Here is a 27,936-nt window from a genome sequence, read left to right as displayed (position 1 = left end):
TTGCAAACAAAATCCTAAAATCTCCACAAACACAAGCCTACAATACCACAATCAAATTACCACAATGTGGGGAAAGAACCACACAAACTCACTGGGAAAGGGGTATCTCTTAAGAGTGCCCACTTTTCTTGACACAACCCAAAATACAACATTTCATCATCTACCCACATCAGCTTATCAGCCTCTTCTGGTCCTCACACACTCTGGACACAATCAAAATAACAGCACACAGTAAAATTCCAGGGACCAAGTCCAAACTGCGGGGGCAGAAGAATCCCCTGAGTTCATCTAGGCACGGTTAAAATGTGCACAATCTACATAAATCACACATCATCACCTTTAAACACAATAAATTAATAAATGTCCTCACCCACGTTTCTCCACTTGTTCCACTACTCCACGGGGTGTTCCCTGCCCTCACAGCCTGCCCCAGCCAGTGCTCTGGGCCTCACCTGGCTGCTTCAGACACGGGTAGAACTGCCCCCGCACGCCGTGGGTACACTCACTCACTCACTGACTCGGTCTGTTTTATACACCACACACTCACACAATTACAAACACACCAACATTAACCACACAACGCATTAGCCATACAATGTCAGGACACCACAAGCACACAAAGTTCGGGTTCACTCGGCTCACCCCAGAGTCGCTAGCGGCTGCTCCATTGAACAATGAACCCGTTCCCAGTCGTGCTATCAACCGGGAACCTCTGCCGCTGACCGTGCTCCTGGTCGATGGCTGCCTGCAAGCACAGGGACGAGGCTGTGCACTCAGATGTCTCTGAGTGACTTATCAGCAGCCCTATCTCCCCTGGGCCCTTTGACAGACATACCGTGTATCTGCACAGCAGCAGGTCATTGTCTGCAGCCGCAGGAGGCAAGCCGAGATGGAGCAGAGCTCCTCCAGGAAAATCCCAGGGAGTGCCCAGGAGTCCGTCCTCCCTTCTGCCCCTGTGAGTACAGTCAATGTCGTGGCTGGCTCGCCAAAATGATTAGTGGAAAAAAAGGGGAAACTCCACAACTTTGTACAAAGTCGTAAAGCCGGTATGTTTAGCACTGGACGCATGTGGGAATTGTTGTTCCCCCTAAAGGACACGCGCACCCCTGAGAATTCCCCCTTGCTTATACATATGCATGTTGTCTCATTCATATTCATTTTACTGATTTCACGTTACAGGTTGCAATTAGTTTTTATCAGTCCTTGCCTTTTGCGCAGAGACTCTCTAGTCAGCCTCAGCCTTTGGCCCTGACAAAGGGGCCTCCGCTTATCTTGGGAGTTTGAATTCCTTCTCTTGGTCGAGGCCATTCTGTCAGCACAAGATTTTTTCTTTGATTTTTTTCCTCTCTTGTGAGAACAGGGAGTCTTAAGCACAGATAAACAAGTTACAGGCTCAGAACAGCACTTTTCACCTAAATCCAAAAATGCATTTCTATCCTGTTAAATTTCTACTTTGTCTCACCCATCCAAGGAATTACGTGCTCTGACTCCATGATTTTAAAGGCTGAACAGATGCTTTATTCTATACTATATTATACTATATTAATATATACTAAATATATATATATTTATATATACTATTTATATTTAGTATTTATATATACTATATATATTTAGTATATATATATATTTATATATATATATACTAAATATATATATATTTATTGCTATACTAAATCTATACTAAATTACATACTAAAGAAAAACCTCTGACTCTTTACAGACAGTCATGACTCAGCTTTGACCTAATTGGTCAATCAGTCCAAACAACCATCACCACAGTCCAATTAACAAATCACTCTCGGTAAGCAATCTCAATAACACATTCCACATGTGCCAAACAACAGGTGCAGCAAGTGAGATAAGAATTGTTTTCTTCCTTTCTGAGCTTTCTCAGCCTTTCCACAGCTTCCCAGGAGAAATCCTGTGAGAGAGAATTATGTCTCTATTCAAAGAAATGTGAATACCACAGGGATTTGTCCTCCCTGGTCTCCATCTGCTGCTCAGTGCCTGGGGTAAGGAAAGAAAAGGAGAGGAAGGAATGAGGAAGGAAGGACAGAAAGAGAAGAGGAAGGAGCTGTGGACAAGGAGAGGATGGGATTTGCCTCTGTGCTAGAGGGAAGGGGAAGGGATCCCACCAATTAATCCCTGGCAGGACGGTGTCAGCAGTGGGGCTGTCCTGCAGCCAGGGGCAATGCTGGGCTGAGACACAGAGCAGAGGAGAGGGGGAAAGGGGCAGTGACTTCTTCCTCACCTGCCTCAGTGTCCCAGGCCATCTTCCTTTTCCTGGCAGCCTCCTCCAGCTCCATCCAGACAAAGTTTGGGACTGACAAATCCTGGCTTGGGGGAAAAACAGTGGGTGAGCCCTTGGTCCTGCTGCCCAAGTACAGCTCCAGAAGTAACAGCCCTGTTCACAGTCAGGCAGGCCCAGACCCTGCTCATCTCCAGCCTCCCCCACCCCTCCAGGCTGCCAGAATTGGCCTTTGCTGCTCTCCCCACTCTGATGCCAATGTCCCCCCACAACTGGTACCACCTCCCCAGCCAGTTTGCCACCGGAACCCTGCCCAAGTCTCCAAAGGGGCATCTGCGTCTCACCCTTGGGGACCTGCAAGATCCAAACATCCCCTACCCTGCAAACAAATCCTCCCAGAGGCCCCCCCAGTGGATTTGGGGTCAGTTCCCCCTCCCTGCTCACCTGTGGGATCTGGGGGATCGATGCTGCCAGGGCCAGGGGAGCTGCAGACTCAGCAGGCAGGCAGGAAAAGCGTGGTTCTGCTGTGACTCCTCCTCTTCCTCCTCCTGTTCCTGCTCCTCTTTTTCTCGATCCTCCTCCTCTCCTTCCTCTTCCTATTGCTCTTCCTTCCCTGCCCATTCCAGATCCCACCTCTCCCCCATGGCTGCAGCACCACCAGCATTTGGGTGGAGGGAACCCCCCATGAGCCCCCCCATGGCTGGGCAGGGGGCTTGGGGACCCACCCAGTGCGGATCCATTCCCCCCCAGAGCCCCAGGGAATCACTCCAGGAATCGAATGATGGGGACAAAGGGATCCCCATGGAACTGCTCTTTTTCTGTTCCATCCCCACCTTTCCCTTCCCTCACCCATCATTCCCCCAACCCAAAGACCCCTCCCAACTCAATTTGGGGGTCCCATCCCTCTTGCACTCTGAATCCTCTTTTCCCCTGCTCTTCCACCCCTTCCCCATTGTGCCCCCAGCCCTCACCCCTGTTCTTGTTTTTGGGGGATGCAGGCCCCTCCTGCTCAGTCTGGAGAGTCACATCTCCCCTTTCCCTCTATTCTAGCAGCTCCTGGCTGCTTTTTCCTGGGAGGAATCCCTCAGTTTTGGGACTTTTGGGGTGTAGCTTAAAAGTGTGACAGCTCTCTCTTGCTTTCCCCTCCCTGTTGTGGCCTCTCAGCTGCCCCTGACACCCTGGGGGTGCTGGGATTTCCCTCCTGGGGACAAGGACGTTCATCCCCTTCCAGGAGCCCAATGCCTGGCTGGGGCTCCTGGTCAGGGGGTCCTTGAGCAGCTGCCCCAGAACCTCCCCCAGGGTCTCCCAGCACAGCTGGAGCTGCTCAGCCTGGGGTCCCCAAAGGCCTCAGCAAGACCCAAGTCCCTCCCAGGAACCCTCAACTCCCTCAAACCCAGCATCCCCCACGTCCCCTGCAAGTCCCCCCATGGCACCGGCCATGGCCATGTCCCCACATGTCACTGCCCATGTCCCACCATGTCCTCACCCATGGCTGTCTCCCCATCAGGTTTCCATCCCTGTCATTGTCCCCCACATCTCCATCCATGCCCGTGTCCCCCCATGTCCCCACAAATGGCCCCATCCCTGTTAATATCCATGTGTCCCCAAGTCTCTCTCCATGTGTCCATGTGTGCTACCCTGACCACACCCAAGTCCTAGTTCAATGTCTATTTTTACCTCAGTATTGGATATTTTAAAGGGATAAAGAGAAATTAAAACAAAATCATGGCCAAAAGAAAAGGATTTCCTTGTCCATACCAGCTGAGGATCCATGTGCTTGGGTAGAAGGGAAGAACCTTTTCTGGTGGAGTTTCTATCTCACTGTCTCAAAAATCTTGGTCTTTTCCCCAGTTTTTCACCATTTGGCTACAGAAGACACCCTTGGGCAATAGTGTTTATTAAACAATAAAACCTAAATATTATGAAACAATAAAACCTCTTGCCGCTCTAAAAGAGACACAAACTCAGAAAGTCCCTCCATGGTCTGTAGGCTCAGCTCACTCAGTCTCTTATCAGTCCCTCTGGTGCTGGAAATGTCGCAGGCCAGGCCCAGCCCGGTGGGCCACAGGTGTGAGCTGCCCATGCTCTTCTGGTGTTCAGGCCAGAGCAGGTTTAAACAGGTCCAAAGAAAGGGGAAAAACCCCACAGTCCAAAGAACTTGTTTGGTTCAGCTAGATGAAACTAACTAAAAGGAAAGGAGAGCTCTGTCCCGCTGTCTGTCCATCCGCAGACAACACAGTGCAGGAGCACGAATGTGGAGGAGTGAGTGCGGTTTCTGAAAACAAACTCCGTGCTTCTTCTCTCCCCGTTTCACTCTCAGGACAAGTCTTGAAAGTGCAAAACTTCTTTTTCAGCACAAACAGAACAGACTGGGGATACAAGCACCAAATAGTCAACCCAGAATATACCTCCAAGACCATTCAATACTCCTTGATGTCACAGGAAGATAGAATTGAATGCAAAAGATTTTATGGGGTTGAAAGTCAACAAATCTGCTTTCCCCATGGAATTCCCATTGTAGGTGTGCATCCCGATGGATGTTCCTGCCGCTGGGTTTATCTAGGTACCCTCAGGGAACCAGGAAGATGTGGAGCCCCCCAGCCAGATGCCTTCCAACTTGGATCACCAGGACCACAGATCACCAGGACTCTGACAAACGAGGGTCACTGGGGATCATCCAACACGGATCCTCCCATGGGGGATGGAGCTGGAGCAGCACACAAAGCTCTTCCCACACTCGGGGCACTCACAGGGCTTCCCTTAGTGGCGCCTCCATTGATGTTTGGTCAAGATTGAGCTCGATGAGAATCTCATCCCACACTCCCCACACTCATAGGGCCTCTCCCCCGTGTGGATGCGCCGGTGCAGGGTGAGGGTGGAGTTTAGCTTGAATCCCTTCCCGCAGTCGGGGCAGTGGAAAGGCCTCTCATCAGTGTGACTCCGCTCATGTTTGAGGAGATTGGAGCTCCTGTGAAACCTCTTCCCACACTGGGGACACTTGTAGGGCTTCTCCCCAGAGTGAACACGCTGGTGGTGTTTTCTCAGGTCAGTGTGCCACCCATAGCTCTTCCCACATTCCAAGCAGGTATAGGGCTGTTCCCCCGTGTGGATCACCTGGTGCCGAATCAGGGCCGAGCTTCCTCTGAAGCTCCTCCCATATTCCCCACACTTGTAGGGCTTTTCCCAGAGTGGATCTTCTGGTGTTCCGTCAGCTGGCACTTCATGCTGAAGCTCTTCCCACACTCCCCACACTCATAGGGCTTTTCCCCAGTGTGGATCCTCTCGTGTTTCCTCAGGCCAGAGCTGTATCTAAAGCTCTTCCCACATTCCACACACTCATAGGGCTTTCCTCCTGTGTGGATCCTGTGGTGCTGCATCAGGCTCCCCTTCTGGCTGAAGCTCATCCCACATTCCCCACACTCAAAGGGCTTTTCCCCAGTGTGGATCCTCTGGTGTTGCATCAGGATGGAGCTCTGGCTGAAGCTCTTCCCACACTCCCCACACTCAAAGGGCCTCTCCCCAGTGTGGATCCTCTGGTGCTGCCTCAGGCTGGAGCTCCAGCTGAAACGCTTCCCACACTCCTCACACTCGTAGGGCCGTTCCCCAGTGTGGATCACCTGGTGCTCGATCAGGTGCAAGCTCCGACTAAAACCCTTCCCACATTCCAAGCACTTGTGGGGCTTCTCCCTGCCATGGGGCTTCTCCACCAGCTCTGAGCTCTGGCTGGATCTCCGGCCGCCTTCCTGGCTCAGGGGGGCTCTTTCCTCCCCACAGCTCCCTGGGCTGGGTTTGCAGCCCCTCCTCGTGCGGAATCTCCAGGGCTTTTCCTCCTCCTCCATCCACACACGCCCTGGGAATGAAAAATCCTGGTATGGGTAAAAAACAAAATGAGAGCGTCTTTGACTGGGAGCTCCTCCTTGCCCAAGTTCATCTCATTAAGTCATTGGGCATCTTGTGTTTTTCCGAACCTCCAAAACACCAAGATTCAGCACAAAAACCCTGCAGACTTCAAGACACAGATCAAAAACTTCCAAAACAACACGATTCAGCAAAACCCCCCTTCAAAATATAAAGATTCACACACCAATAAAACCCAAAGCAACAACATTTAGCTCAATAAAGCTAAAAAACACCAGGATACAGCGCCATGAAAATCGTGGATTCCCCTTCCCTGGTCACCTCCTGCATGGTACGGGGGGAATGCTACTGGGGCTGGGAAGAAAGCTTCAGATACAGGGAGAAGTGGAACCTTGTGGTGCCTCCTATTTCTGCTCCTCCTCTGCATCCAGTGTCCTTGCTCTTTCTCCCACTCCTCTTCCTCCTGCTATTCCTCCTTCTCCTGCACAATCCCACCTTCTCCTCCCACATGCATTGTTTGACCCTTTTGTTCCTCAACCCTGCTTCTCCTTCCCTTCTCCTCCTGCCCCAGGCCCAGCACCCACTGCCGGCTCCCTCTTCCCCCCAAACCCACAGCATCCCACGGCAGGGGCAGGGATGGAGCTGGGGCAGGTCGGGCTGGGGCAGCGCTGGGCTCTCAGCCGCTCCCGCCCGCACTCGGTCCCCACTGCAGCCACTCCCGCCAGGACAGCGCAGGGGGGCCTGGCCTTGGCGCTGCCCCACTCCCACCTCCCCAAATTCCCCTCGCATTTGGACAACAGGGCATGGATGGTGTTGGTGTGCTGCAAAGTGATTGGCTGAAGGGGAGTGTGCAGCAATATGGTTAAGGCAAGAAGCTGCAGGAGGAATTTATGTGGGAAGGAAAAGGATGATGGAAAAGAGGACGAAGAGAAAAAACCTGAGGATTGGGATGTTTGTCAGCAGGGTCTTAGCCTCAAAAGTTGTCAGCTGATCCAGATCATTTGTATCCCTGGTGTCCAGGCCAGGAAAACAAGGAGGTCAGGGTTTCAGGGGGTTTCTCTGTGGGGGGCAGCGGCAGCACCGGGCGCAGAGCTGCGGCACCGGGAGCACGGGCTGGGGGCCTGTGGGGAGCTGCGGGGCTGGACCAGGGCTGTGGGGCAGCTGGGGCTCAGCGCCGGGCGCTGCCTGATCCCATCAGCCCCGGGCAGGCCCGGCAGCGGCCCCCGGCCCCCAGGAGGCTGCGGGACGCCCCGGCCGCTGCCCAGCCCCGTGGGGCTGCCGGCCCTGCCCGCCGGGGGGCGCCTTTGGACACTGCAGCAGGACAGGGAGCGGCTCTGGGCTACGGGCTGGGGAGGGCACCCTGAGCACAGGGAGGAGGAGTAAGGAACACCTGGGAAATGTGGAATGTACATTTTAGCATGGAGATTATCTTTTAAGGATTTTATTAGGGTTACTGGAGATACAAATGATTTTGCAGAAAGCTCAGCAGCTTTCAGAGGATGAGCACCCACAGGCACTGAGGGGGCTGCAGGAGGGGCAGAAGAAGGCCCTGCAGCACTTGGGCACAAAGGCACAGCAGGTGAGTGCAAGAAGGGAGCAGCAAAAGGCCAAGCTGAAGGCAAAGGCCACGGCACAGTTCCTACAGCCCCTGAGGGATCAACCCCAGGGCCCAAGGGGGCCCCAGCACCCAGGGCACGGGCTCGGCCACAAGCACCTGGCAGAGGCATTGCCCTCCTCGGCAGGGGAGAGCCCACCCAAACAGCCCCTGGCAAGGAACCAGGGCTCCAGCTGCAGGGCACAAGGACACTGCAAGCACAGACAGCAGCACCCTCAGCACCAGCAAGTCCACCCCTTGATGGACATGGATTGGCAGGGCTGTCACAGCTCCCATCACACCAGGGACCCTCCACACTGCAGCCCTTGAGAACATTCAGGTGGGTCTGCATTGAGAGGAGGCATTTCCTGATGGACACGGGGGTCTTTCAATCCACTCTGAAACTTAGACCTTGTCCTGGGTTGACTCTATGCTTTTATCCCCAATCGTCTCATTCTGTTTATATTGAATAGTAAGTTTTGTACCTTTAAGAGTGTTCCAGAGAGTGAAGGGGGGAAGAGAAGAAGTGCGCAGTTTTGTTTTCAGACACTGCACTCCTCCTCCACATTCCTGCTCCTGGACTGTGTTGTCTGGGGATGAACAGACAGTGGGACAGAGCTCTTCTTTTGCTTTTTAGTTAGTTTTAGCTAGCTGAGGCAAAGAAGTTCCCTGGACTGTTTTTTTTTTCCTTTTTCTTTGGACCTCTTGAAACTGCTCTGGACTGAACACCCAGGAGAGCACTGGCAGCTGCAGCTGTGGCCCACCGGGCCAGGCCTGGCCTGCGACAATTCCAGCACCGGAGGGACTGATCAGAGACTGAGTGAACTGAGCTGGAACCCGGGTTTTCTCAGTTTTTAATCTCTTTTAGAGTGGCAAGGGGTCTCATTGTTTGATATTGTTTTGGTTTTATTGTTTAATAAACAGGTTTTTTTCTCCCTTCTCCAAGGAGTTATTTTTTCCTCCCAGACCAGTTGGGGGGCGGGGCCGATTGGATCTGCTTTTCTCACTGGAGCTCCTTTGGGGGATTCTTCCCCAAATTTGCTCTAAACCTGGACAAATACATGAATTGGCGCCCAACGTGGGGCTGGAAAAGTTGGAAAAAAGCTCTATCAATTGTGTGTTTGTTGTTGTTAAAGCAGTTAGTAGCCATGCTGCTTGAACGCCTGATGTCTCTGGGTGTGAAAGCCTTTGTGTGGCTCTGGGCTCTAGACCTTTTTGAGGTTTCAATACCTTTCTGGTCACTAGGATTATTGTCCTTAACAAGTAATTTTTACAAGGGTAAAATTACTTGTTTTTACGAGGTAGAGGGGTATGGATTGGAATAGCTGTTGTGCTGGCCTTGGTGATAATGATTTATAAAGCGTTTACAAAGATACTGGCGTCTGTTTACGATATGTATGGTTTATGGTTTCTTCATCCTACCCTACATCCCTGCAGTATATTGATGACATCATTGTGTGAGGGGAAGACAGCAGCAGAGGTGTTCGAGAAAGGGGAGAAAATCATCCAGATTCTCCTGAAAGCCAGCTTCACTATCAAGAAGAGCAAAGTCAAGGGACCTGCTCAAGAGATCCAGTTTCTGGGAGTGAAGTGGCAAGACGGACGGCGTCAGATTCCCACCAATGTCATCAACAAGATCACAGCAATGTCTCCACCCACCAATAAGAAGGAGACACAAGCTTTCCTAGGCGCCATAGGTTTTTGCAGAATGCACATTCCCGAATACAGTCAGATCGGCAGCCCTCTCTACCTGGTCACCCGTAAGAAGAACACTTTCCACTGGGGCCCTGAGCAGCAACAAGCCTTTGCACAGATCAAGCAGGAGATTGCTCATGCAGTTGCCCTTGGCCCAGTCAGGACAGGACCAGAGGTGAAGAACGTGCTCTACTCTGCAGCCAGGAACCATGGCTTGTCCTGGAGCCTTTGGCAGAAGGTGCCTGGGGAGACTCGAGGCCGACCACTGGGATTTTGGAGTCGAAGCTACAGAGGGTGAGAAGCCAACTATACTCCCACAGAGAAGGAAATCTTGGCTGCCTATGAAGGAGTCCAGGCTGCCTCAGAGGTGATTGGCACGGGAGCACAACCCCTCCTGGCACCCCGACTACCGGTGCTGGGGTGGATGTTCAAAGGAAAGGTTCCCACCCCCCACCACACCACTGACGCTACATGGAGTAAACGGATTGCTCTTATCCCACAGTGCGCCCGTATTGGAAACCTGAATTGCCCTGGGATTTTGGAGATAATTACAAACTGGCCAGAAGGTGAGAACTTTGGTCTTACTGATGAAGAGGAACCAGAACCAGTGACACGGGCTGAAGAGGCTCCTCCCTATAACCAACTGCCCCCAGAGGAAACGCGCTACGCTCTTTTCACTGACGGTTCCTGTCGCATCGTAGGGATGAACCAGAAGTGGAAAGCAGCCGTATGGAGCCCCACACGACAGGTTGCAGAGGCTGCTGAAGGAGAAGGTGGATCAAGTCAACTTACAGAACTCAAAGCTGTTCAGCTGGCCCTGGACATTGCTAAGGGAGAGAAGTGGCCAAAGCTCTACCTCTACACTGATTCATGGATGGTAGCCAATGCTCTGTGGGGATGGCTGGAGAGGTGGAAAAAGGCCAACTGGCAGCGTAGGTGTCATGGTTTGATGCTGGCACAATGCCAGTGTCCCCATGAAAATATATGCTCCCTGGTGTCTGCTGTGAGATGTGACCAGGAATAAGCAAAGCAGGCCCCCACTTAGAAATAAAGAAAAGAAACCTTTATTAACTAAACTACAACTCTAAGTAACACAAAACACACAGGGTAAATGAAAACTTTCCAAAAACATTTCCTCCCCCTCCCACCAAATTTCCAATACATCTATCCCGCAAATCACCAACTCTCGGTCCATCACCACCCTTTAGGTAATCAATTCTCAGTTCATCAAGAGGGGAGGAGTCCTTCTTGTGCCATAGGCTTCCCCAGGAAACACCGCTGAAACCTCGTGTGTTTCCATGTCACTCGTGGCACCGCCTGGAGAACATCTGCCATCGTGACCTCTTCCTTCCATGTCCAGTGCTCTCACCACTGCACATGGACCAGAGCTGCTTCTAGGGTTGTCCTTTTAAGGATGCTTTGTCCCGTTCCAAAAAGGGCACAGTCTCACCTTTGGGACACCTGTGCCCCCCAAATTTCACCCCCTGGGGCCGAGGGGTACCAACACTGAACCCTCTTGGCTCTGAGCCATTGCCTCCCCCTGGATGCAGTCTCTGTGTCACAGGAAACATGGTTCTGTCCATGGCCATACAGGAAAAGTCCAGCTAAGGCCACTCCATCATCTCTTCCCACCTAAGATTCTTCTCTACTCTCCCGACATCTTTCACTTGCCCAGACCTTCACACTTGCACATTTCCTTCTTCCATTTCATCTCTTATCTCTCTTCTAGGAAAGGTTAATGTTCTGCAAAGTTTTCCTTGTCCGAAAAAGGGTTAAAAGCTCGGGCTCTGCCCACCCAAAGCTCCCACAGCTGCATCCCGCCGCCCTTCCCCGCCAGCCGGGCTGTGCTGCCAGCACAGGATATCAAATTTCACGGTGGCACAGGCGCTCTGTCTCTCTCTGTCTCCTGGGGGGGAGGTGTGGCTGCCCGATGCCTCTCGGGGCTCTTCCACCCTTCCATCCTCGGGCCAGGCCTACCTCACCCAGCCCCAAACCAGCCAGGAGCTGGGCAGGGGAGGCCCGACCTGCTTCCCTCGCTGGAACCCAAGAGAGCTTCCCCCGGGAGTGCTCTGCTTTTTAACCCCTGTGTTCTCAGAGGCGTATCCAATGTCCCCAGTGGCCAAACCAGGTGCCAGTATTCAAATGTGAGCACCTACTGGCCTGACCACTTCATATCCCAGAAAACTAACTTCCTCTCAAACCACGACATCTATATAATCTCAGTCCAGTTTATCCCAGTCTGTAGGAACCCAGTCCATTTGATCCCAATCCATATTTGATCCCAGTCCATATTTAATCCCTGTCCATAGCTTATCCTAGTCCACATTTGATCCCAGTCCATAAAATCTGTCATATTTGATCCAGTCCAAAGTTGATCCCAGTCCTGATTTGATCCCAGTCCAGTTTATCCCAGTCCATAGTTGATTTTGATCCCAGTCCATTTTTTATCCCAATTCTTATTTGATCCCAGCCCATATTTGATCCCAGTCTATATAAGTTTATCCAGTTTATCCCACACTATAGGATTCCAATCAATAGTTGATCCCAGTGAATAGTTGACCCCAGTCCATATTTGATCCCAGTCCCTATTTGATCCCAGTCCATATTTGATCCCAGTCCCTATTTGATCCCAGTCCCTGTTTGATCCTAGTCCATATTTGATCCCAACCCCTATTTGATCCCAGTCCATGTTTGATGCCTGTCCGTGTTGCCCTGCACACATTCCAAAAGTCTGCAATTCCAGCTCCCAGCCAGGAAAAGATGTTCCTGCCCTTGAAGGGAAATGGAGCAAAATCCTACAGAGACATTTCCCTGCCAGCCTTCAGGACTTCAGCTCCTGGGACTGGGAATTAAAATAATAATTGGGAAATAAAATAATAAATAATCAGGGGAGGGTCTGTGGGGACAGAGGGGTCATTAAATCAGGGCAGGCGTCAATTAAATCAGGGGAAGGGGAATTAAAGTAGGGAAAGGTCAACTAAATCAGAGGAGGGTCTTTGGTGGCAGGGGTCAATTAAATCAGGGGAGGGGTCAATTTAATCAGGGGAGGGTCTTTGGTGGTCACTGGGGCAATAAATCAGGGGAGGGTATTGGGTGGTCCCTGAGGCAATTAAATATAGGGAGGGTCTCTGGTGGTGCCTGGGTCAGTTAAATCAGGGGAGGGTCTCTGGTGGTCCGTGGGTCCAGGGAGACACTGAGAGAGAAACAGAGCAGGCAAAGAGAGGCAGGAGGGAAAAGGGGACACAAAGAAAAGGAGCTGAGAAGGCGGCACTCTGCAAACAGAACTGCAACAGACTGAACATGAACGGGAGAGAAATCAGTAAGTCTCAGAGTTCTATTTGCTGTCAAATACATCCCACACACCCAGCCCCACACAATCTCCATCTCACCACTCTAATTGAGATCCGACGACTCTAAATCCCTTCCCAACGTCATCTCATCCTCATCTCATTTCAGGAGCCTCCACTGAAATAGAAAATGTAAACTCCCTCCCTTTTACTACTACTACTACTGTTGCCCGATTGATAAAGGACACAAACCTCGGATAAGTTTTGTGCGGCGCTTTATTGAAGGGCCCAGGGCCTGCGGACTAACATCCCAAAATCAGAACCCTGAAATTCACGCAAGGGTGTTTTCCTTTTATATACATGCAATTCACAACAAAGTCTCAAAGAAACAGTGGCCCTTTGCCAAAAGAAGGACCCTTGTAATACATTCCCTAGTTCACGAGCAAAATCATAAATCTTCTACCTGTCCTACTGTATGCTCCCCCCCAAACCGGTTTGTCTTCTTACTTTCCCACCCTGGCTTAATGTTTATTAAGTTTATAAGGCCACCTGCCAAGGTTACACAGAACTCAACACATAATATCAACGGCTACAAAACTATTTTTAACAAACCAATTCACACAAAACTCATAACTAAACTATAATAAAACATTTTGCTAAATTTCATTTCTTTTCCAACACTACTACTATTATTATTATTACTAATATTATTATTATCAACTATAAAAATAATAATTAATTTTGAAATTGAGGAGCTCTCAGGCAAAGATATGGGAGTAGAAATAACAGCTCTTTATTAGGAAAAATTAAAAATACAAATGCAGTAGCACAAATGAAAAAAAACCAGTGACAGTCAGAACCCTCTAAGAATCCAGTGAAACAGGTTCATCCTCTTAGAATACAGCGGGAAAAGGGCTGATCCTTTGGGAATCCATTCTTACCCCCCAAAGACAGGGCAAAGGCAGGGCCGTGGAGTTTTTATAGGATATCCAAAGGGTGGAATTGGGGTTGGGGTCAGGGGAGGAGTTCTTAGGAACATAAAGAGGGTGAGATAAAAATTCCTTCCTCTTAGCAACAGCAGCACTCCACACAGAATGCGTCCCCAAATACTAAACTCCCTCTAAAACAAGTGAGAAATTATGCAACGTCAGATATATTCGATGAATTTCCTTCATTTAATCCAGTTTTGGGTGTTTTTAAAGGATGAAGGTGAAGCAGAGGAAAATTAAGGCCAAACCAAAAGGCGAAGCAGCCAGGTGTGTTCCCAACATGGATCACAGGGAATGTGAGTGACCAGGGCTGTGCCCAAAGTGCCTCCTCCAGTGGGGGATGGAGCTGGAGCAGCGCACGAAGCTCTGCCCGCACTCGGGGCACTCGCAGGGCTTCCCTTAGTGGTGCCTCCGTTGGTGTCGGGTCAAGTTAGAGCTGCTGGAGAAGCTCTTCCCACACTGGGGACACTCGTAGGGCCTCTCCCCTGTGTGGATGCGCCGGTGGGTGATGAGGTTGGAGTTGTGCTTGAATCCCTTCCCGCAGTCGGGGCATTGGAAGGGCCTCTCCTCTGTGTGACTCCGATAGTGCCGGAGGAGACAGGAGCTGGTCGGAAACCTCTTCCCACACTTGGAACTCTCATAGAGCCTCTCCCCAGTGTGGGTCCTCTGGTGCTGGATCAGGCCGGACGTCTGGCTGAAGCACATCTCACACTGGGATACTTGTACGGCCTTTCTCCAGTGTGGATTCTCTGGTGGTTGATCAGGTGGGAAGTCACGCTGAAGCTCTTCCTACACTCCCCACACTCGTAGGGCTTCTCCCCAGTGTGGGTCCTCTGGTGCACATTCAGGTCACAGTTCCACCTGAAGCTCTTCCCACACTCCTCGCATGTGTGGGGCTTCTCCCCATCATGGAGCTGCTCATGGAGCACCAGCTCCGAGCTCTGGCTCCATCTCCGGCCGCCTTCCCGGCCCAGGCTGGCTCTTTCCCCCTCAGATCCCCGCCGGCTGCGTTTGCAGCCCCTCCTCGTGCGGCATCTCCGGGGCTTTTCCTCCCCATTGGCTTCCTGCGCCGTGGAGCCGCTCAAAACGGCCTCTTCCACCAGGTTCTGCCGTGGGCATTTGTCCTCCCTGCTCTCCATGCTCAGCTCCTGCTCTGGGGGAGGAAGGACAAGGACAGGATGGGATTTGCCTCCGTGCCACAGGCAAGGGCAAGGAGATCCCCCAGGGCTGAGCTGCAGCCGGGGCCGTGCTGGGCTGGGAGATGGAGCAGCACAGAGGGGAAAGGGGCACTGACTTCCTCCTCACCTGCCTCAGTGTCCCGGGGCATCTTCCTCTTCCTCGCAGCCTCCCTGGGGTTGGCAATGGGAAATCCTGGTTTGGGGAAAACAAGGGATGAGAGCGTTTGTAGGAGCACTGGGGGTAGGACGGTCGGGACGGACGGAGACGAGAGAGCTCTGCAGCCAGGGCGTGGAACTTGCGGTTTATTGCAAAGGGCCTGGGTGCAGGGCCCTGCTTGGAGCTGCCAGGCACAGCTCGGAGCAGGCCCGAGAGAAGAGAGGGGTAGAGAGGGTGAGAGGGTAAGAGGAGAAGAGCATAAGAGAGTAAGGTTCCTGTTACAATACAATAAATTTTCTTCTGTGTTGAATATTCTATTTCTCACTAACCAATCTAGTACAAGATACAAATCCTATAGCATTTACATACAGCCTGTAAAAGTCATTACATCACCATACTGTGTTACATTTTAAACCCTAAAAACTCCTCTTTGGACCCCTTCTGCTGAGCTAGTAAGGTCTGCTCTGACCCTTGGATCTGTCTGCAAGCAGAGGGAATTGTTTCATCAAAAGGGGATTACCTTCAGTTGGGCCACACCATTGTTTTCCAGTTGTTCACTAACTAAGGTATCTCAGATCTTGCTTTCATTTCAATCTTCCTTATACTTTTTATTTTCACAAAATCTTTTGCCAGACAATCATATTTAGAAGGCTTTCCCCCAAAACACACTGAGTTTGAAGGTCCCTCTGCCAGAGTCCATCTCTGTTGTGGTGTGTTGCAATATCCTGTTTTACCTTCTCCCTTCCCCCTCGCCCCTCGCTGAGTGTGCCCTGTCAATCAGGCTAACATACCAGCAAGGCGTCGTGTGATAGGTGTCCCTAGTACCTTGAGACCCTGCCCCTCACCTGGTTGGTGACTCACCTGTCCCCTCCCCTTCCCTGTCCTGAGCTTAAAATGTGAATGAGACCATGCGGCCTAGATTCTGTTATCAGCAGTAGCCCAGTGCAGACATATCTGTGCTCATGGAATAAACATCTGGCTACCTTCTAGCAGAATCGACTCCCTTTCTCTCCACCATCGCCAGAAGCTCTCCCCTGAGGTAAACGGAGTCCTGTCTTGTGCCCCGCTGCACTCTGCCGCCAGCCAAGGTATCTCTGGGGTAAAACACCACAGTGCTGCCTCTGGCCAAGCAGCGAAGGTCAGAACTGGCCTAGGCACCATCTAACTGGTTATATTGGGATACATATTCCAATATATTGGCGTCCCTGTGGGTGGCTCGACTCTGCAGCCCGAAAACGGACTCGCAGTTCCTCAGAGAAGCTTCTGCCAGCCGTGCATCCAGCTGAAAGGAGCCTGGCTTCAAGACTCCCAGCTAGAGACTTTGGGAATACTCCCAGAAAAAGTTTCGTGGACTGTTCGGTGCCTTCTGGAAAGCCCAGCTTCATTGTGGTGAGCACATTTTCCAGAGGGAGAAAAGGGCAGCCTCTCTTGCACCCAGAGAGAGGTCCTTTTCCGGTGGAGACCTGCCTGCCTGTACCCAGCCTACAGCTTCCATTTCACGTGAGTATCTCTGCTTTCGGTAGAGCAGAAGCTCAAAAACAGACTCTGCCGCGAGTTCTGTTCCTTTTTGCCTTTGCATTTTGGCTGCGCAGCCCCACAGACAAGAATTCATAGCGTTCTAGCTTTATTTTTTGCCGCGTGTTTCACTGTTTTTTAGAATTCGCGCCGGAGCGGGATCGCTCTCTGCCCTTCCCCCCCGGCTCAGCAGCGTGCTCAGACACGTGTTAGGAGACTCTCTTTCTCTTTCTCTTTGCGGGGGAGGGGGGGGCTCTCTTTCCACGTGGCCGGGGGACCTGCGGGGTCGGGAGTGCTCTTTGCACACGCGGCGGCGGGGGGGGGGCGTCCCGGTTTCGGCTGCCACGTGGAGTGGCTGCTGTCTCTGCTCCGCGGGGGAGGCTTTGTTTCTGCCTCGGCTCGGCAGGGCGTGCCCTGCCGCTGCTGCCCGGGAATTTTAAAAGCAGTATATACAGCTGCATTGTGAAGCTTTTGTCTGCTCGTTATCGCTTTCTATCTGTGGTTTTTTTAGAAATTGGTAGCTGATTTTAGCTTTGTTTTTGGTCAGGCGAGATTAAGTACTTTGCTTTTTAACATGGGTTCCAAACTTAGCATTGTACAAAGGGGAGTGTATTATCATATTGTTAGCATTTTAGTCAAGAGTAATGTGAAATTCTCTAAAGGAAAATTGAAACAGTTTATAAGATGGCTTTTTCTGCAGTTCCCAAATATTTCCCCTGAAGAAATCCACAATATTAAATTCTGGGATAAAGTTGGGAATGAATTGATAACCTTAGGACAATATGGCAAATTACCCTCAGCTAAATTTGTGTTCTGGAGTTTACAAATTCGAACAGCATTGCTCAAACAAAAGGAAATGGAGAAAAAGCCAAATGTAAAGCCATGTGCCTCTGCTCTCCCTGTTCCTCCCTCTCCCTCTAAAACCCCTAAACCTCTTTCCCCAAAAAAATCCCGAGCACGTGTTAGCTTTTCAGAGAGCAGTGATGTCCAAAATGGCCCCCAGTCCCTAGGGGGTGCACAAGATGGTGGGTGCCACGTGGCATCTTCCCAAACCGGGTCTTCTTCTTCCCAAAATCCTCTTAAGCATTCCAAAATTCCATCCCCATCCCCCTCTCCTCCTGTTCCTCGTGACACCTTCCCCCCTCCCCCCGCCTTTCCTGCAGTACCCTCAGCTCCGCCCCTCTACTCCTGCCAGGGGGCGGCTGCTGACGTGATGTCACCAGGTGACCCCGCCCTCTGTTCCCACGGTATCCCCGCCCCCTGCCAGCCCCTTGACCCGCCCCTTGTTCCCACGGTTTCCCCGCCCCTTGCCGGCTCCCTTTCCCCGCCCCCTCCCTGGGTTCCCACGGTGGGGACACACCCACTGCCTGTCCCCAAACCTGTAGCTGTGATCCCAATGCTTCTGATTCAAGGGATACAGAGCAGGGGACAGCAGACCCAATGCATGGTGCCATGTTGTCACTGGCCCCTGTTACGTTTCAGCCTGCAGCTCAAGCTGGAGCAGCCCCAACTGCTAATTGGAGTTCTTTTGGACGACAATTGATTAAAGAGATCTGTAAATCTCATAAAGAATATGGTCCACACAGTCCATATTTCCGTGGCCTTTTAAATTCTGAATTAAGTAGGACTATTGTGGTTCCACATGATTTAAAACAACTGTTTTCATGTCTCATGACATCCACGGAATTCAAATTATGGGAATCAGCATTGAAACAACTGCTAAAAGATGCTCTCCCAGGCTTACAGGCTGATCCAAACACAGCAAAGGACAACAATGGTAACCTTATCACTATTGACCACCTCTGTGGTGAGGGTCAATGGTCTTCTCCCTCAGTCCAAGCTGCTGCAATTCCTGCAGAAACACTTGAGAAAGTAAAAGAAGCAGCTGAAAAGGCATTCTTTTCCCTCCAACCTGAGGGGCCTTTTGAGCCCTATAGTAAAATCAAACAACTACCATCAGAGCCTTTTGTGAAATTTGTAGAAAGGCTAACTAGAGCCATTGAAATACAAGTTAAAAAGGAAAATGCAAGGGAAGCAATTTTAGAAGAAATAGCGTTTACAAATGCAAATGAACAGTGTCGAGCAGCAATCCTGAGCCTTCCTATGGAACCTTCCCCTACATTAAAAGATATGCTTCTAGTCTGTAACAGGAAAGTGCCTCTGATGAGTGTGGCTGAAGACACCAGACCAAGGCTGCTGCCAAGACCACCTCAGCGTGTTGCCGTTGCCAGCCCTGCACCTTTTCCCTCAGCACAGCAGTACCCTGGGCAGCAGTGGAGACCAGCAATGGTTGAGCCCACTAAACCATGCCTGCTTTGTAACAACCTAGGGCACTGGAGTAACCAGTGCCCCCTGAAAAAGGAATTTGATGAATTTAGAAATGGCAGGGGAGGAGAACTGCAAGCCCTCCCTGGGAGTCAACAACAAAAAAACGAAGAATAAAGCGCCAGCCTGCCAGGCGTGCAGACATAAAAAGAGCAGGCCAAGAGAATAAGGGTAGCAAAACAAATTAAGCGCGCGATAATATTAACATTTGTGTAAGTGAAGCAGGTGCTTCAAAGACCAAGTCTGCTAGTCCACTGTTGAAATTTTAACAAAATAACCTTTGTTGTGATTTAAGTGATTCTGTATTAACCGCATCTTCTGTCAATGAGCCTTACAGGTTGCAGCTGACAGAGTCACTCCACCTGAAGGACACTGTAAATCCTGAACAGAAGGGTACTTGGAACCAAATTTGTTGTAAGTACATCATCACTGGGGACAAAAACACACCACAAGAGATCGAAATTGCTCCGGGACTGACAACATCAGATCCCAAGCAATTTGTTCTCAGCCTGCATTGTTTCCACCCACCCCTGTTTCTTCCTAAGGGACAAATTGTTGCTCAAGCTATCCCTGTGCCATCTTTACCTGAAAATGTCGAAAAACAGGGGCCCACAGTCGCCCGGGTCCAAGTTATTGGGACAGATAAACCCAAATTGTGGTGCAATGTCAGTGGGGGTGGAGAGTCTAAACGCATTGAGATGCTTGTAGACACAGGTGCAGACTGCACAGTGATTCCAGTACAAGACTGGCCAGCACACTGGCCTTTACAAAATGTTGCTGGTCACCTTCGAGGTGTAGGAGGTCTGCAATTGGCAAGGCAATCCAAAAGCATTATTCAGTTCGAGGGTCCAAACGGACAATTGGCAAATATCCGTCCATTTGTGTTAGATTATTCAGAACCTTTGTTAAGGAGAGATTTAATGGCCCAGTGGGGTTCACAATTAATATTCCAGACTCTCCACAGCATTTTTGTGCAGCAGTCATTAAACAACAGCGCCCCACTCAAAAACTTAAGTGGAAAACAGACGAACCAGTTGATGTGAAACAGTGGCCACTCAGTAAACAAAAAATAAAAGTGCTTGAAGAACTAGTACAAGAGCAACTAAGAAAGGGCCACATTGTGGAGACCATGTCCCATGGAACTCTCCAGTGTTTGTAATCCAAAAAGCTGACAAAAAGAGGTGGCGACTTCTCTGTGACCTCCGACAAATTAATAATGTAATTGAAGATATGGGTTCTCCCCAGCCTGGCATGCCATCCCCAACAATGCTTCCTCAAGATTGGAAATTAGCTGTTATTGATATTAAAGATTGTTTTTTCCAAATCCCATTGCACCCTGACGATGCACCGCGTTTGGCATTCTCTGTCCCTTCTATCAATTCAGAAGCTCCTATGAAAAGGTACCATTGGACCGTTCTTCCTCAGGGCCTAAAGGTATCTCCAGCTATCTGCCAGTGGTATGTCTCTTCCCTGCTTTCCCCAATGCGTGCGGCTGCAGAGAAGGCCATCATTTATCATTATATGGATGATATCCTTGTGTGTGCCCCCAATGATGATTTACTCACACATGCGCTTGACCTAACGATCGATGCATTGATTGTTGCAGGGTTCGAGCTCCAAGAACAGAAAATTCAAAAGATGCCACCTTGGAAGTATTTGGGCTTAGAAATTGGAAATAAGACCATTGTTCCTCAAAAACTAGAAATCAATCCAAGGATCAAGACCCTTGCGGATGTCCACAAGTTGTGTGGGTCTTTGAATTGGGTAAGACCATGGCTTGGTCTGACTAATGAAGACCTTGCCCCTCTTTTCAATTTATTGAAAGGGGGAGAGGACCCAGGTGCTCCTAGGTCTATTACCCCAGAGGCACGGAAAGCTCTAGAAAAGGTTCAGATTGCAATGTCCACAAGACAGGCCCACCGATGCCGGCCTGATCTGCCATTCAAATTCATCATCCTAGGCAAGTTGCCACACCTCCATGGAATTATTTTCCAGTGGGAGGAACAACAAACACCTAAGGCAAAGGACACACCAAAAAAGGACCGGGACCAGAGGGACTCTCTCTTGATCATAGAATGGGTTTTCCTCAGTCACAAAAGATCCAAGAGACTGACAAAGCCTCAGGAGCTGATAGCAGAACTGATCCGGAAAGCAAGGACCCGGATCAGGGAGTTAGCAGGATGTGATTTTAAGTGCATTCACATTCCAGTTGAGTTAAAATCAGGTCAAAATACTATGAAGATACTGGAACAATTGTTTCAAGAAAATGAAGTGTTGCAGTTTGCTCTGGATTCCTACTCAGGACAATTTTCGGTAGCACGGCCCGCTTGCAAATTGTTTGAACAAGATGTTCAATTTACTTTAAAATTAAGAACTGCTCTAAGTAGGAGACCTTTAAAAAGGGCTCTAACTGTCTTTACAGATGCGTCCGGGAGGTCACACAAGTCTGTTATGACTTGGAAGGATCCTCAAAACCCAGCAGTGGGAGACGGACATTGCTGAGGTGGAAGGTTCACCTCAGGTTGCTGAATTGGCTGCGGTTGTTAGGGCTTTTGAAAGGTTCTCAGAACCATTTAATCTGATTACAGACTCTGCATACGTGGCAGGAGTAGTATCCAGAGCAGATCAAGCAATACTGCAAGATGTATCTAACATTGCACTTTTTGAATTGCTCTCAAAACTGGTAAAGTTAGTCACTCACCGAGAGCAACCCTTTTATGTGATGCATGTCAGGTCACACACTGACTTGCCAGGGTTTATCGCTGAAGGCAACAGAAGGGCAGATGCTCTTGCTGCACCTGCAGTGATGGCCACTCTCCCAAATGTTTTTGAACAGGCAAAAATCAGCCACTAGCTTTTCCACCAAAATGCACCTGGCCTGGTTCGTCAGTTTAACATCACTCGAGAACAGGCCAAAGCGATTGTGGCCACGTGCCCAAATTGCCAACAACATGCACTCCCTACAGTGAGTACGGGAGCAAACCCAAGGGGACTGAACAGTTGTGAACTGTGGCAAACAGATGTAACACACATACAGGCTTTTGGACGGCAGAAATATGTTCATGTTAGTGTAGATACCTTTTCTGGAGCGGTCTATGCTTCTGCCCACACAGGAGAATCATCTATTGATGCTATTAAGCACCTCTTACAGGCTTTTTCTTTCATGGGCATCCCCAAGGAGCTGAAAACTGATAATGGGCCTGCTTATAAATCCAAGGAATTCGGGAGCTTCCTGCAGCAATGGGGAGTAGAGCACAAAACTGGCATCCCCTACTCCCCTACAGGTCAAGCCATTGTAGAAAGAACTCACCGTGATATTAAAAGGGTCCTGGACCAGCAACAACAGGTTCTGAAAGTAGAACCTCCCCACATCCGGTTATCCAGGGCACTATTCACAATCAATTTTCTGAATTGTTCTTTTGACAGCCTGAACCCACCCATCCTACGCCACTTTGGTGGGAGCAGTCACAAGTTGATAAAAGAAAAACCTCCGGTTTTAGTAAAAGACCCTGAGACCTGGAAAATGGTGGGACCTTACAAATTGGTTACTTGGGGACGTGGATACGCCTGTGTGTCCACCCCTCTGGTTTAAGGTGGGTTCCTTCCAAATGGGTAAAGCCCTATGTTCCCAAAGTCTCAGAGAAATCTGCAGAAGCACCCCAGGTTGCTCACGCTGCCTGGAGAAGAAAACGCCGCACGCGTTCTCTGGAGGAAATTCCATTTAAGCCTCCTATCTGGAATAGTTTGTAATATATGTTTGTCTCAAGTTTTTGTACCAGTTTAGATCCCACTGTTCGTGTGTAGCCTCGAGACGTCATGAGACTGAGCCTGCTTCTCATCCTACTCGTGATCATCCCACCTGCAATCTCCTACATAGTACTGCAGCCCAAACCACATATGGACTACCTCGATAAAGGTTCTCAGACATCAACAGAGAAACTGACAACGAGCTGAATGGACTTTTCAATGGCTGGGGACTCTCGGGCTAGTTGGGATCTATTCTGAAAACTGTAATTTTAGTGCTGTTTATTTTAGTTGTAGTTATTGTAGTTTTTAGCATTGTTTTTGGAGTAATCAGACGCATGGTTCTCAAGTTAATCTCAAGCTCATCTCCCCCTCCTGAGGTCTACCATTTGGAAGGCCTCAGTGCTCCAGTGGATGACCTAGAAGCCTCAGTAGAATCATTCTGCACCATAAACACAGCCCTCTTCTTTTTAAACAAAACTAGGGGGAGATTTTGTGGTGTGTTGCAATATCCTGTTTTACCTTCTCCCTTTCCCCTCGCCCTCGCTGAGTGTGCCCTGTCAATCAGGCTAACATACCAGCAAGGCGTCGTGTGATAGGTGTCCCTAGTACCTTGAGACCCTGCCCCTTCACCTGGTTGGTGACTCACCTGTCCCCTCCCCTTCCCCTGTCCTGAGCTTAAAATGTGAATGAGACCATGCGGCCTCGATTCTGTTATCAGCAGTAGCCCAGTGCAGACATATCTGTGCTCATGGAATAAACATCTGGCTACCTTCTAGCAGAATCGACTCCCTTTCTCTCCACCATCGCCAGAAGCTCTCCCCTGAGGTAAATGGAGTCCTGTCTTGTGCCCCGCTGCACTCTGCCGCCAGCCAAGGTATCTCTGGGGTAAAACACCACAGTGCTGCCTCTGGCCAAGCAGCGAAGGTCAGAACTGGCCTAGGCACCATCTAACTGGTTATATTGGGATACATATTCCAATACATCTCTACAAGTCACTGGCCATCAGGGCTCCAGAAAAACCTCCCAAACACCCAGATTCAGCCCTGAAAAAGCCTCCCAGGAGTTCCCCGTCCCTGGTCCCTCCTCTCTGGTGTTCAGGCGGTTCCCCCCTGTCCCAGCTGCTGGGGGTCACGCTTGGATTGGGGGTCCCCCTTCTCCTCGGTGCCCACCTTGCCCAGGCTGCTGGCAGTCCCAGCAATGCCAAAAGCTCCCCATGCTTCGCTCTCCCCATTTTGGGATGCCGGGGCTGTTTGGGCTCCCGGGCTCCCTTCTCCCCTCATTCTCTGCTCTGGGCTGTGAATGAGACGAGGGCTGGTTGTCCCAGACCTGCCAAGTGAGTGCTGGAGTCTCCCACGCTGCGTTTCCAACTTTCCTCGAGGGAAGCAGCCAGTAAAGAGACACAGCGAGTGATAAGAGGAGTGAGAGAATCCCCCGGGGTAACTGGGACTGGGTCTCAGAGAGGGGCTGGACCCCTCAGAGGAAGGGAGCAGAGGAGTTTCCGAGCCCAATCCACTAGGAAACGGGACAAAAGGGGCTCCTAAAAATTCTGCTGGTTTGAGGGATAAGAGTGCCCAAGAGCATCCAGAATTAAAACCTGCTGGGTTGAGGAATTAACATTCCAAGAGCATCCACGGTTGTGCAAAATTCTGCCGGATTGAGGATATGCTCAAGAGCATCTGGGGTTGGGCAGCACAGCTGGGTTGAGGGATATCCAAGAGCACCAGGACTGGCCAGAAACACCTAAACTTGTAATAGGTGATGTGAAAGTGTAGTATATGGTAGAGATAATTCATGCTACTAATGTATAAAATATTGTAAAATCCACATTGTGTCTTTTGACCATCCTGGCCAGGAGCAGTGTTATATTCATATACATCCAGTTCCTGGACTTGGTTGAGATAAACATCGGGGTTTTTAATGAAAGAACAGAAGCTTCCAGGGCGATAATCGCTGGCTTCCCCGGGTCACCAGGTCCAGCCAAGAGTGATTAACGCCTCGACATTACAGCTACCACAATGATCCACAGCCCCACCCTGATGCATGTGAATGCTGACTTCCCTGGAGTCTACTGACAACATCAGACACCGGGACTGAGTCTTTGTCCACCTCTGCACAGGTAAAGCCAAGGTTATGCATGGGAAGAGACACAAAGAACATTCGGTCATCTCTGCCTCGAGCAGAATAAACTGTAAAAGAACTCGCTGCCGTGTCAGGCAGCATTTGTGAACAGGGGGAGACTCTGACATTCGCAGGTCAGATCCGTGTTCACCCAGCACCGAACCCGGGCTCGACGCTGACCCTTGGCTGTGGTAGTGTGGATGACCAAACTTCAGTCTTGCAGACAAATTAATAAATCTTTGCTAAATTTTCTTATAAGTTTGGCTCTCGATTTGATAATTTATAACAAAAGGTACCTTATTGTTGTCTTGTTGTGTGTGAGAGTGAGTCACACACAAAATCAGCCTCAGCTTCCCGGGTGGGTGGGAAGGGGGGCTGTGGAAAGAGGAGTGTGTGACCCACAAATAAGCCATTGTTCTCCTGGGCGTGTGGGGGCTGTGGCATAAGGTACAGGTGACCTGCAAACGGGCCATTGTCCCCAGGGCGTGTGAGGGGCCGTGGCTAAAGAGTGTGAGTGACACACAAATCAGCCTCACAGGGGAACGGCACCGGAGGCAGCAGAGTCAGGGCCCTCCCAGGAGGCCCGGAGATACTGAGACCCAGAGGCCACCCCAAGGCCAGGGGGGGCCACAGGGACCCGCGATTCTCTGTCAACAGGGATCCACTCTGTGTCCTGAGGGTGGGAAAGAATGTGTGGAAGAGAATGGGAAATAAAAGTGAGTGAATGTAGATGAATGAAAGTATAGGTAATGTATGAAATAAACAGGGCCAGGAGACTTCTTCTCCTTTATAATGCCTATATTAAAAGTGATCAGCTCAGGATTGGGCGTCCCGGCAGGGCTGCAGTCCCCGTCGCGTCTCCCAGGGCGACTCAGAGGAGGAGAATATGCACAGCTCCGTCCACTAGGGGCAGAGCCGGGGGATCCAGTCCTCGTGGGAGCTTTTTAGGGCGTGATGTCCCTATCACATGTTACTTTCCCTGGCTCGGTCTCTTCTGGTCCCGGCGTTGGGACCACTCCCTGCTCAGGGCGAGAGGGGCTCCGAAGGTGTTCAGCATCTCTGCAGGCTCAGCACTCGGCTCCTCATGTCCAGACATCACTTTAGTCTCTCAATTCTTATTTGGCTCGTTGTTTTTGGGGTTTTCTCGTTGCATCTCGATTCGGGGTCCCACAAAGCATTCTGGACTTTGGAGTCACTTTGCATAACCCCCCCACCCTCTCAGGTGTCTTCCCTATGCTGGAAGAGAGCACAGGCTCGGGGGAAGGGTCCACCGCACCCAGCCAGGCTTTTTACTAATACAAAAGAAGGAGATAAGCCTTAACGACCCGTGATTACAATAACAAAGCACACAGAACCCTGGCAGCGCCTGAGACCTGGCTGCCCCCTGCAACTTTCTCACAAAAAAAATATTAACCGAATTTTTGTTCATAACAGTCCCCCCTCTTTTTCTTTGATCGAGCTTAAATTCTTAAGCTCGCATCAACTCACAATTTTTTGTTTTGAATCTAGTATAAATCTCTTGTGCACTTTGGTAATCATGCTTACTTAACCTTGTTACTTTGCTTGGTTTTTCCAGATTGGTTTGTACAGCCAATACTGTTTTACTAAAACAGACAAATAAGCATAGTAAAAAGAGCAATCCTCCAAGTACACACACAGCGAGAAAAACCACTTTTTCCCATACATATTTTCTGAAAATCTCTAAATTCTCCCACCCACTGGGATCAAGTGTAGGAGTTTGATCTTGATTATTTACACATGCCAATCTTTTTATTTCGTTTGAAATGTCCCTAATAATTGAATTCTTTATTTTTAATACTGCCTGGAGCCGGATGACTTTGTTCAACACAGATATAGGGATCCAAACTTGGCTTTTACAATTTTGGATTTTCTCAATTTCTATTTCACTTTCCCGGTTTTGTTCAATTTCTTCCAAATCATTATATATAGGAACTCCCAAACTTGATCCAGTTTCTTTGCGTAATAAGAAAATTGGTGTTATCACCTTAGCAATGCAGTTGCCAGATGAGATCAAACTTAGGGGTTTAGAGTTCCCCTGAAATGTGTTCCAAAAGGGGTTTATCTCTTTTCCAGTACACTCATATAAATACTTGTAACAAACAATTTTTCTTACTATTTTCACCATTTCTTTGCTTTTTACTAGATCTGCTGAGCTTGTTTCAGCAGCATCACATTCAAAGCAAAACCAGGCTTCCTCTATAGGGCACTCTCCTAGGAGTGGCTGCCTAAAAGTGGCAGTATTCTGGGCTATCCAATACACTCTCTTATTTTTCTCATAAAGGACCAATTGGGAGGGGTTAACACCATCAGGGTTAGAACTGTTGTGGACTCTCGACAAGGAGCTCACTTCCTCCTCATAGAGGGGTTGGTAGCACTCACTGCACAGCTCAGCTGGGCTTCCCAGAGCACCACCAGCAATCAGAGCCAGCATTACTACCCTTCCCAAGAGTCCGGTATGGGTCATCTTGCACAGCCTGCCCACCTGGCCTTGCCTCTTGGGGAATTTTTTCTGAGGAGAAGCTTCCAAGCTCTTTAGAGTCCCTTCTACCCACTTCTCTGGTTAAGCCTCTCTTGGTCTGTTCCTTTCAAATTTTAGTTTCCCCCCCAGGGGAGTGTTCTGTAGAGGAATAACATGGAGTCTTTAGAAATATATTGGGGAACTTAAACTAGAATTACTTATTTACAGCCTTAAACTTTTTACCAACATAATTTACACAAGACAGTTTTGAAGCATTTTAAGCAATATTGGAACTCTGATACCAATTTTTCCCATACAGTTCAGTCTTTTTGACTCTTCTTCTTGAGAGTCAACTTTAAATCACAGTATACCCAGGTGAATTAACTTGTGATGTGGATGAAACCTTGTCCAGTGCCTGGAGGTGAGTGGTGTGGACTCTGGCCCAATGCCAGAGGGGAAAACTGAGACTCTGGCCCAATGCCAGAAGTAGACAGGGGTGTAGTCCGGTCCAATGCCACAAGGAGAAACTGGGAGTCTGGCCCAATGCCAGACGTAGAAACTGGGAGTCTGGCCCAATGCCAGACGGAGACAGGGGTGGAGTCTGGTCCAATACCAGGGAGACAGGGGTGCAGTCCGGTCCAATACCAGAATGCCAGAGGGAAAAACTTGGTGTTGAATCCTGGTCCAATACCAGGGGTGAGAGTGATGTGAGTCCAACCGTCTCAGTAATGAAGGATACCTGA

The 27,936-nt window shown here is 49.8% G+C and overlaps 1 long non-coding RNA gene and 1 pseudogene across 1 annotated transcript; both read right to left on the bottom strand.

The window, feature by feature from the left end:
* Window positions 1-1,726: 1,726 nt before the first annotated feature.
* On the bottom strand, window positions 1,727-2,800 carry LOC135441571 (uncharacterized). The gene is made up of 3 exons (XR_010438504.1): window positions 2,696-2,800; window positions 2,255-2,336; window positions 1,727-1,924 (listed from the first exon to the last, which is right to left on the bottom strand). It is a non-coding gene; the product is annotated as an uncharacterized LOC135441571 (long non-coding RNA).
* A 1,981-nt stretch (window positions 2,801-4,781) lies between these two features.
* The window catches only part of LOC135441570 (zinc finger protein 345-like), a 46,496-nt pseudogene continuing 23,341 nt past the window's right edge, over window positions 4,782-27,936 (bottom strand).

This window comes from Zonotrichia leucophrys, unplaced genomic scaffold (assembly GCF_028769735.1).
Source record: "Zonotrichia leucophrys gambelii isolate GWCS_2022_RI unplaced genomic scaffold, RI_Zleu_2.0 Scaffold_346_54487, whole genome shotgun sequence".
In the NCBI taxonomy this organism is placed as follows: Eukaryota; Metazoa; Chordata; class Aves; order Passeriformes; family Passerellidae; genus Zonotrichia; species Zonotrichia leucophrys.
This window is presented reverse-complemented; position numbering and strand designations above follow the sequence as displayed.